General features: G+C 36.3%; 1 protein-coding gene across 2 annotated transcripts in view; it reads right to left on the reverse strand.

Annotated features, from left to right (window-relative positions):
* The window catches only part of LOC140155987 (uncharacterized), a 73,753-nt gene extending 64,682 nt beyond the window's left edge, over nt 1-9,071 (reverse strand). The window contains exon 1 of one of the 2 annotated variants that reach the window (XM_072179038.1): nt 9,052-9,071. The gene's annotated coding sequence lies outside the window, so the exon portion shown is untranslated. Of the gene's footprint in view, nt 1-7,733; nt 7,952-9,051 lie in introns of those variants that run through there. The other variant, XM_072179037.1, reaches the window with a different exon arrangement.
* Between the last annotated feature and the right edge of the window lie 1,370 nt (nt 9,072-10,441).

A 10,441-nucleotide genomic window follows, 5' to 3' on the forward strand; every position in this document is an offset into this window, starting at 1 on the left:
TTATGGCATAAGGGTTGGGGCTAAGGGTTGGGGCTAAGGGTCGGGGTTAACGGTTGGTGTAAGGGTTGTGTTAAGGGTTAAGGTTTTGGGGTTAAAAGGGATGTGGTTAAGGGTTGAGGTTAAGGGTTGGGATATAAGGGTCAGGATTTAGGGTTGTTAAGGGTTGGGGTTAAGGGTTGGGAGTTAAGTTTGGGATATTTATAAAGGGTCAGGATTAAGGGTTGGGATTAAGGGTTGGGATATAAGGGTCAGGATTAAGGGTTGGGGTTAAGGGTGGGGTTAAGGGTTAAGGGTTGGGGTTAAGGGTTGGGGTTAAGGGTTGTGGGTTAAGGGTTGGGGACTTGGGGTTAAGGGTTGGGGGTTAAGAGTTGTGGGTTAAGGGTTGGGATATAAGGGTTGGGGTTAAGGGTTGGGATTAAGGGTTGGGTTAAGAGTTGAGGTTAAGGGTTGGGATTAAGGGTTGGGGTTAAGGGTTGTGGGTTAAGGATTGGGGTTAAGAGTTGGGTGTTAAGAGTTGTGGGTTTGGGTTCAGTGTTAGGGGCTAGGTTGGGGTTATATATTATATCTGTATTTTATAGATAATAAGGATCTACCAAACATCAATGGTCTATCAAAAGATTAAAACTAATTTGGTTCTATTGCCTAAATGGCTAATATGATTTTGTTGTAGTGTAGAATAACAAGAATCACTGTATACATGCAGTTGCACCATTTAATTTTTTCACCAGGACTGCTGAAGTAATGAAGTCTTCGTCCCTTCCATCTCCAAGACTTACCTTTCATATACTTCCATGCAATGTCTCAGTTCATCTTGTTTTACTCCGACACATATTCCAATTCAAGGTCTTTTCTGATGGTTTCAGCATGCTTTGGAAATTTGCTGCAATCAGAGAACAATTGATTGTAAATGACAAAACATGACATTGCTGTGACCAACAGTTGAAATTTGACTTGTTGTAAAATATTAGTCTACTCTATTAGGTACATATAAGTTACTGTCTCTGGGCCACAATTTAATATTTTGGATACAAAGACCTCCACAGTAAGTTGATTTAACCAATTTTATATGAAGTTATGCAAAAATATGCCAATTAGCTACTAAATTTGCATATTTTGCACCCAAAATCTACTGCATAACATTTCCTGTCAACTCACTGGCACATTACTATGTGCCTTACCAGTTCTAAAATAACCCTCCCATGGATGGAAGTATGCAAAATTATGCAAATAGGTTACCGTACCAAATTTGCATATTTCATACCCAAATGTACTGCATAACATTTTCTTTCCACCAATGCACCTCTCCACCAAGGTACATTACTATACGGTATGCCTTAATACCAGTTCTGAGAAATAGCCCTAATGGAATTATACAATGCAAATAAGCTACCTAATTTGCATATTTCATACATAAATGTACTGCATAACATTTCCTGCCCACCAATTATCTTCACCAAGCCACATCATTATGTCTGTGTGTAGAATTGTTGAGAAGCCTAGCCACGACTTTGCTCACCGATGAGTTTCACATTCGAGGCTAGAGACCATTGCATTCAAAATCTAGTCGAATTAAGCTGTTCAAAGCATACAGCCAATTACGACGGGCAATCGATCAAAATGTTGCTAAATTGCACTTTTGAACAACAAAAGTTTTGACTGTTCAAAAGGGCAATCTTTACTCAAAAGATACAATTGATTCATCAAAATATTAACTTTCATCCATATGTCAACATTAACAGAAGAAATAAAACCTGTGGCAAAAATGTTACCGCTGACCACCCGAAAAGCGTAACAACATACTCTAGCATCGATTATGAGTGTGTGCAAATTCAAGCGAGAGTTCTCAAGTAAGTGTGTGTGACCCTGGGTGACCCCGAAATGACCTTCCCAAACTTTGACTCTAAATGTTGACCCACCAAGTTTCATGCCCATATGACAGTTTTTAGTAATGTGACCTCAGATGACCCCTGTCTGACCTTGGATGACCCTCAAATTACCTTCCGAAACTTTGACTCTAAATGTTGACTGTACCCACCAAGTTTCATGCCCATATGACAGTTTTAGTAATTTGACCTCAGATGACCCTTGGATGACCCCAAAATAACCTTCTGAAAATTTTACTCCAAATGTTGACTACCCACCAAGTTTCATGCCCATACGACAGTTTTTAGTAATGTGACCTCAGATGACCCCTGTCTGACCTTGGATGACCCCCAAATGACCTTCCAAAAATTTGGCTTTAAGTGTTGACTGTACCCACCAAGTTTTATGCCCATATGACAGTTTTTAGTAATTTGACCTCAGTTGACCTCGGATGACCCCGAAATAACCTTCTGAAAATTTTACTCTGAATGTTGACTGTACCCACCAAGTTTCGTGCCCATACAACAGTTTTTAGTAATTTAATGTGTACTCAGGAATGTTTATTACCATAAATAGTTGATATATTTTGGAAAGTTTTGACTAAAAATTTTTTTTTTCGTCCCTTCCGGAACGTAAAAATATCACCTCAAAATGTGGCCGGACGGAAAGTCCACTGAAATATTTTTTAGTTCTGAAATTGTCTATACAGAAGACCATTATAATACCATAAACAAAAAAAACCTATATTTTTTAAAATATGTAGTACAACATCAAATTTAACAATTCCGTCCCGCCACACCGAGAGGGCGCTTACGTGTGTATTTTATTGCCTGCATTCAAATTGACTGGCAATTTGTACTTTTTTTTTGCCTATTCATAATCTTTGGTTAGTAGCCTATTAAACCAGATGAAATTCACTCCTGTGACAATTTCTAAATTTTAGGTTGAGTGATGACCATTTTTGGCTCTGGCCCAACAAAATTAGGGTTAGGGTTCGAGTTTTAATTTGTTAATGGGCAGGTGGGGTTGTGTTGTTTTAATGTTTGACAGGCCTTATGTCTAGTTGCAACATATCAAAAATTTGGAACCCTATCTTGCTTAAGCATGTCTAACCCTAGGGTGTCAAAATTTTGCACATAATTCTATGGAAAAAAATTTAGATGCCATTTTGAGGGTAAAGCTATAGGCTTAGGTTTTAGAACTTCCACCGGGAACAATGTATTGAAGCGCTAATTGAGATTTAAATTTTAGAAAAAATCAGGACAATGGCTTCCTGACTGAGGCTGCAAGTTCCTGTAAGATATATGATATCATGGCATTTGAGCCCCCAAAATGTTCAGGAGTGTAACAAAACTAGGGTTAGGGTTAGAGTTTAGATTTGTTAATGGGCGGGTGGGGTCTTGTTGTTTATAATGTTTGACAGACGTTATGTCTAGGTGCAACATATCAAAAATTTGGAACCATATCTTGATTTAGCATGTCTAACCCTAGGGTGTCAAAATTTTGTACATAATTCTATGGAAAAAATTAAGACGCCATTTTGAGGTACCGGGGTAAAGCTTAAGTTTTAAAACTTCCAACTGGGAACAATATTGAAAAGCTAATTGAGATTTACATTTTAGAAAAAAAATAAGGTCAATGGCTTCCTGTAAGATGATATCATATGGCATTTGAGCCCCAAAATGGTCAGGAGTGTAACAAAATTAGAGTTAGGGTTAGAGTTTAGATTTGTTAACGGACAGGTGGAGTCTTGTTGTTTTAATGTTTGACAGGCCTTATGTCTGGGGGCAACATATCAAAAATTTGGAACCCTATCTTGCTTTAGCATGTCTAACCCTAGGGTGTCAAAATTTTGTACATAATTTTATGGAAAAAATTAGAGTTAGGGTTAGAGTTTAGATTTGTTAACGGACAGGTGGAGTCTTGTTGTTTTAATGTTTGACAGGCCTTATGTCTGGGGCAACATATCAAAATTTGGAACCCTATCTTGATTTAGCATGTCTAACCCTAGGGTGTCAAAATTTTGTACATAATTTTATGGAAAAAATTAGAGTTAGGGTTAGAGTTTAGATTTGTTAACGGACAGGTGGAGTCTTGTTGTTTTAATGTTTGACAGGCCTTATGTCTGGGGGCAACATATCAAAATTTGGAACCCTATCTTGCTTTAGCATGTCTAACCCTAGGGTGTCAAAATTTAGTACATAATTTTATGGAAAAAATTAAGACGCCATTTTGAGGTAAAGCTTAAGTTTTAAAACTTCCAACTGGGAACAATATTGAAAAGCTAATTGAGATTTACATTTTAGAAAAAAAATAAGGTCAATGACTTCCTGTAAGATGATATCATATGGCATTTGAGCCCCAAAAATGGTCAGGAGTGTAACAAAATTAGGGTTAGGGTTAGAGTTTAGATTTGTTAATGGACAAGTGGAGTCTTGTTGTTTTAATGTTTGACCGGCCTTATGTCTGGGGGCAACATATCAAAAATTTGGAACCCTATCTTGCTTTAGCATGTCTAACCCTAGGGTGTCAAAATTTTGTACATAATTTTATGGAAAAAATTAGAGTTAGGGTTAGAGTTTAGATTTGTTAACGGACAGGTGGAGTCTTGTTGTTTTAATGTTTGACAGGCCTTATGTCTGGGGCAACATATCAAAAATTTGGAACCCTATCTTGATTTAGCATGTCTAACCCTAGGGTGTCAAAATTTTGTACATAATTTTATGGAAAAAATTAGAGTTAGGGTTAGAGTTTAGATTTGTTAACGGACAGGTGGAGTCTTGTTGTTTTAATGTTTGACAGGCCTTATGTCTGGGGGCAACATATCAAAAATTTGGAACCCTATCTTGCTTTAGCATGTCTAACCCTAGGGTGTCAAAATTTCGTACATAATTTTATGGAAAAATTAAGACGCCATTTTGAGGTAAAGCTTAAGTTTTAAAACTTCCAACTGGGAACAATATTGAAAAGCTAATTGAGATTTACATTTTAGAAAAAAAAATAAGGTCAATGACTTCCTGTAAGATGATATCATATGGCATTTGAGCCCCAAAAATGGTCAGGAGTGTAACAAAATTAGGGTTAGGGTTAGAGTTTAGATTTGTTAATGGACAAGTGGAGTCTTGTTGTTTTAATGTTTGACTGGCCTTATGTCTGGGGGCAACATATCAAAATTTGGAACCCTATCTTGCTTTAACATAGCTAACCCTAGGTGGTCAAATTTATGACTGCCTTGAGCACGCATGTTTATTATGACATGTCTGCCGAAAACAAAAAAAAAAAATTACGGTGAATTGACACTACAAAAACTCACATTTCTAAAGCGCTAAATTATCAGCAATACGACTTACACGTTATAACAAAATGGATATTTCACTATAAATGAACTTACCTCCATAAAATGGCGCATCACACGACTTTCCAGACGTTTTAAAGAGAAAGAAATGTACCACGTTAAATCGCATTGAAAATAACTGCCGGTCTACGTGTAAACTACGCCCATCCCTAACATGATTTCTACGTCATTGGGTACAGCTGTGCCCATACATATGCCCATATATGGCACGGAGAAAATCAAATATTGCCATTAAAACAAAATAATAAATCATTTTATTCTAGCATACGTAATGTAAAAAATATTTCTAGCACACTTATATGCACAATCTTTGATTTTAATCAATGATAAGAAATAATAATGTATAATTCCGGCGTTCGTTCCGGGCGTTCGCCGTTTATGTTCGAGCCAGCTAAATAATATTTAAATGATCATCACTTGTTCACAGGGCTGGACGAACCGATATGAAAATATAAAAAAAGGACGCCCTCGGATGAAATCTGTTGCCATCTGAATTTTTGTATAATTGGGCCAAAATGTTTTTAAATAACATTCTAATACCCAAACTTGTTTTTTTCAGCAGGGAATCACATAACATTCCTATTTCAACACTTTTCCTTGTAAAATATCCAAAAAATGTAAGCTTTTGAAGCCATAAAAGTACGGGTTTGGTTGGCAATATTAAGAAAAATTACCGCAAAAAATAGGAAAAAAATTCATAACTTATAAATTTCTTGTTTTTTAATGTCAAATTTATCCAAATAGTAACATTAAGAATTTTGCCTCGCACAGAAAAATTAAGGGTCATGAAAAATTGTTTTTGGTTGAAATAATGCAAAAAAAACAATGAATGAGTAAGAAAAATTACCACTTTTTGGGTCATTTGGTCCCGAATCAAGTAAAGTTGGGCTGTCCAGAAAATGGCAATTAAAAAAATATTCCACCTCCAAATTGTACAAAACTTCACAAAGATTTGCCAGATGATATTTTTTAACTCTTAAAGTAAAAAAATTCACCCAAACATTCCCCATAATTTTTTTTTTGGAATTCCATAATCATGCAATATAAGGCTCAAAAAATGAAGACGTAGGGGCTTATAAGTGTTAGTGCATGTTTTCAGTAGGTCCGTTTTTGATTAAGTTGCTTGTAAAGTGGGGGGAATGTGTTCAAAATGTGGAGAATTAACATCTTATGTCGTTTCTGTTGTATTTTTATGATAAATATCAAGATAAATGTGCTTTTTATACAAAAGTAAGAAAAATTACCAAAATTTGCCAACAAACCCTTGGTTGGTTGAACCCATTGACTTTTCATTAGCGACTGGTAAGAAAAATAACCGTTCGCCAACCAAGGTGTTGTTTTGGCTCCAGAGTAAGAGAAATTACCACGTCGCCAAGAATGAATGGATGAATAGATGGTTGGATGAATGATCAATCAATCGATTAATAAGTTAGGGAAAAGAAGGAGCGAAAAAGAAAGAAAAGAGGGGAAGAATGTGGAAAAAGAATCGAAAAAGACGCGTATAGTACAGGAGAAGGGTGCCGAGGATCACGAACTGTCTTAGTCACGTTTTACTCAAAACAAAATTAGTCATCTTATTGTTCATTGAGTTTGGCCATAGATTAGATGATCTATGGTTTAACAGACCGGTTCAAATGTGATAGTTCGAGATATTAAATTCACTGACAGTTCCTCAATGAATAAATCTGGATGTTTATGAGAGGCCTATTTATAAACAACAACGGTTGATATTGGAAATAGAATCTTTAAAATTAGACTATAAACTGTTTCACATATCCTTTAATATTTTTAACTCGAGGCTATATCAAAGCGAATCTATTTATATTATGTGACCTAAACCATCAGCATGACCTCCATCTCATCTCTCATAATGACGCACGCCCTCCTCCATATATGGCATTGTGAAAGTGATACAGCCGATGACTGTTTGACCTCCAAGAACTTGACTACATCATCTTCAGTAGAGGGATGTGTCATCTTTTATCATTCCGATGTTATAAACATTAAACACGTAACGGCAAAATATTGCGAAATTGTATTACCCTTCTATAAACGCTGTAATATTTGTCAACATACATGTATTATTATAATAAATTACGACGATAGCGCCAATATAATGCTCCATCCGCAAGTATCCCGGTTATGGGATGGTACTAACCGCGCCATTTAAATATTTTATTATTCATCATTATCTGACCTCTTCAAAATGCATTAACATAATTCAATATTAATGTTACCCCCATCCGAGTTTATAAGTAGGTAATAATAGTTTCAATTAAATGCATGCTTTTTAAGTAAATAAAGAAGTAACAAATCATCAGTAAATAAAAAAATCACAATATCAGTTTTATAAGTTATACATAATGTTAACAAGATGGCGTAATAAGAAGATAAAGAAAATCAACTTTGTTCAGAGTGTGTTTCCATCACTCTGGTGCACGTTTATATCAGCTCTTTGTTAGCTACACAGTAACACAACATTTTTTTATAATAACAAACAAAAATCATCTCTTACCTTGATTTTACTAACGATATTCAGTGGTAGTAATATATGATATGTTTAAAATCCTTATAAGAATAAGAGAGAAATCAATTCCACACAGTTTGGTAGCGTAAGTAGATGTATGATTTTATGCTAGCGTCGTAACTTCTTGCTCCACACGTAATTTGCTCTTCAGTCTGTCTCATCACCACGCATCAAGATGGTGAGATGTCTCAGATTGCTTGGCATGATGCTAAATACGTCACATGACATACGGAGCTGAGCTGGCCGCGAGACGGAGTTTTGAGTACAGACATTTTGTGTTTGAGTGCAATCGTTTCAATTTTAGCGATCACAAAATATTTGTCCTTATTGTGCGTGATTATCTTGGTTATCCAAGTTATCCCTGGTTTTATATATCATGATGTCCGCACAATCTATATCCTTGTTATCCGTGACCCTGGAATTGTTTGTTTGTTTGTTGTTGTTGTGTGTTTTTTTTTTTTGGGGGGTCGATAAACATGATAAAGAAAACTGAAAGCATCTTTTTAGTCTGGTAGTCCAATTAATCATGATTTCGTCACCCTGCTCCTTTCATATTCCTTTCGCACGAGATAGAAACTTACATCACAATGCGAAAAACTATTCTTAAAAAGTTTCAATGAAACCTTAAGGGATCTGGAATGAGCGTTTTGAGCGTTTCGACAGTATTTTTTGTGAGACGTGAGAGCACATCAGACATATCGAATTGCATTCTGAATACGAAGAAAGTCTTTCTGATATCAAATATTAATTTTAATTTTTTGAAATTCACTATATAATACAATTTTCTGACAAATTATTAAAATTTGATATTTTTCACATTTTTGATATTATAACAGTCCTCGAAATAAATTTTATAAATCTAATGCCATATTCTTAAAGTGTATGTAGCTGGGAGGAAAAGCCGACGATCAATTGAAAATTTTGACCTTTCATATTGAAGATATGGATTTTTTTCCCAAAAGACTTTTTTTTTTGGTGTTTTTGGGAAAAAATCCATATCTTTAATACGAAAGGTCAAAATTTTCAATTGATCGTCGGCTTTTCATCCCACCTACATACACTTTAAGTATAAATCATCAGATTTATAAAGTTTACTTCGAGCATTGCTAAATATCAACAATATCAATTTTTAATCATTTGCCATAAAATGTGTATTGCATTGCGAATTTCAAAATATCAAAATTATTTCATATCAGAAGGACATTCTGCGTATTCAGAATGCAATTTGATATGTCTGATGTGTTCTAATGTCCCACAATAAATACTGTCCAAACGTTCATACCCCACCCCTTAAAAACCTTATTACCTGTTCCTTGATTTCTTTTTGGCCATAGACGTCAGTCACGAGTCATGAGTCCTTCCCTGCTGGTGAATTGGTAGCTATTGGTCACAGGTTTGGTCACCTACAGTCCTACATGTAGCTTATTTGGATTTTTGCCATATGTATATCGTGTCTTGTGGTAAAGCTTGCCAATAAAACTTTCTAGATTGTCATGATTGTGATGTGCCTTGAGTAATTTAATTTGATTATTTATTTTTGTTTACAATTAAAATCTATTTCATGAGACATTTTAGGAAATATTTAGTAATATACGTTGTCTTAAACAGCTTGATTTTTGTTTTGATTTGCAGGGACGGGCTTCTCCAAAGGCGTTCCCGGTTCCAGAAAGCTGCCCAGGCTAGTGCTTTTCATCTTTTCAAGTCTCCAACACTAGAGCCCATCTTGGAACCCAAGTACTTGAAATCTGTGACATGGTTGATGGTATTACCAACGTCTACCATAGACTTCAAGTGCTGGTTGGGCGTTACAGTTTGCAGTCATATATTGTGTCTTAGGTGCACTGATGACAAGGCGTAGATCTGCTGCTGCAGTTGCAGTCCTAGTAAGCTGTGACTGGGCCCGGGCTATGGAAGATTCCAGCAGGGCAATATCATCAGCAAAATCCAGGTCATTCAGCATCCTAGCAAGATACCTGCTTGACCGACGTGGGTAGGTAACAATTCCAGCGTCAATTCCAGAAGTTGATTTCTTCAGAAGGTAGTCTACCAGGATAATGAACAGGAATGGTGCCAACACATCACCATGAAGCACTCCAGTTCTTACTTGGAAAGGCTGTGAGATACTTCCATCTACTATAACGGCACTATTGGAGTCCTTGTAGAGCACCTGGATGGCATTGACCACAACCTTTGGTATTCCATAATGCGGCAGCACTGAAAACATGACGGACCTGTTGATGGAGTCGAAGGCTTTTTTGAAGTCCACCAAAGTGACTGCCAATGGAAGTTGTTACTCCTTGAAGCCTTCCATGATCCTCCTCAAATTGTGTATTTGCTGAGCACAGCTGCAACCTGATCTAAAGCCAGCCTGGTTGCTTTTCAGTAAAGGATCAATGTGAGATCGGATCTTGTTCAGAAGGATCTTGTTGTACACCTTTGCGGCAATGGGCATAAGCGAAATACCACGCTGCATTTCATGATGTAGATGTTGGTGATACAAAACTAAACAAGCAGCATCCTTACAGAGTCAATCCATTGAAAATGGAACATCTCAAAAATGAGATCAATTATATGCTAGACAATGATATCATTGAACCAAGTAGTAGTGAATGGAGTTCACCATGTATCCTTGTTCCCAAGCCTGATGGTTCTTACAGATTAGTAGCAGATATGAGAGCTGCAAATGTTCATTCAAA

Source organism: Amphiura filiformis, chromosome 6 (assembly GCF_039555335.1).
Source record: "Amphiura filiformis chromosome 6, Afil_fr2py, whole genome shotgun sequence".
Taxonomy (NCBI): Eukaryota; Metazoa; Echinodermata; class Ophiuroidea; order Amphilepidida; family Amphiuridae; genus Amphiura; species Amphiura filiformis.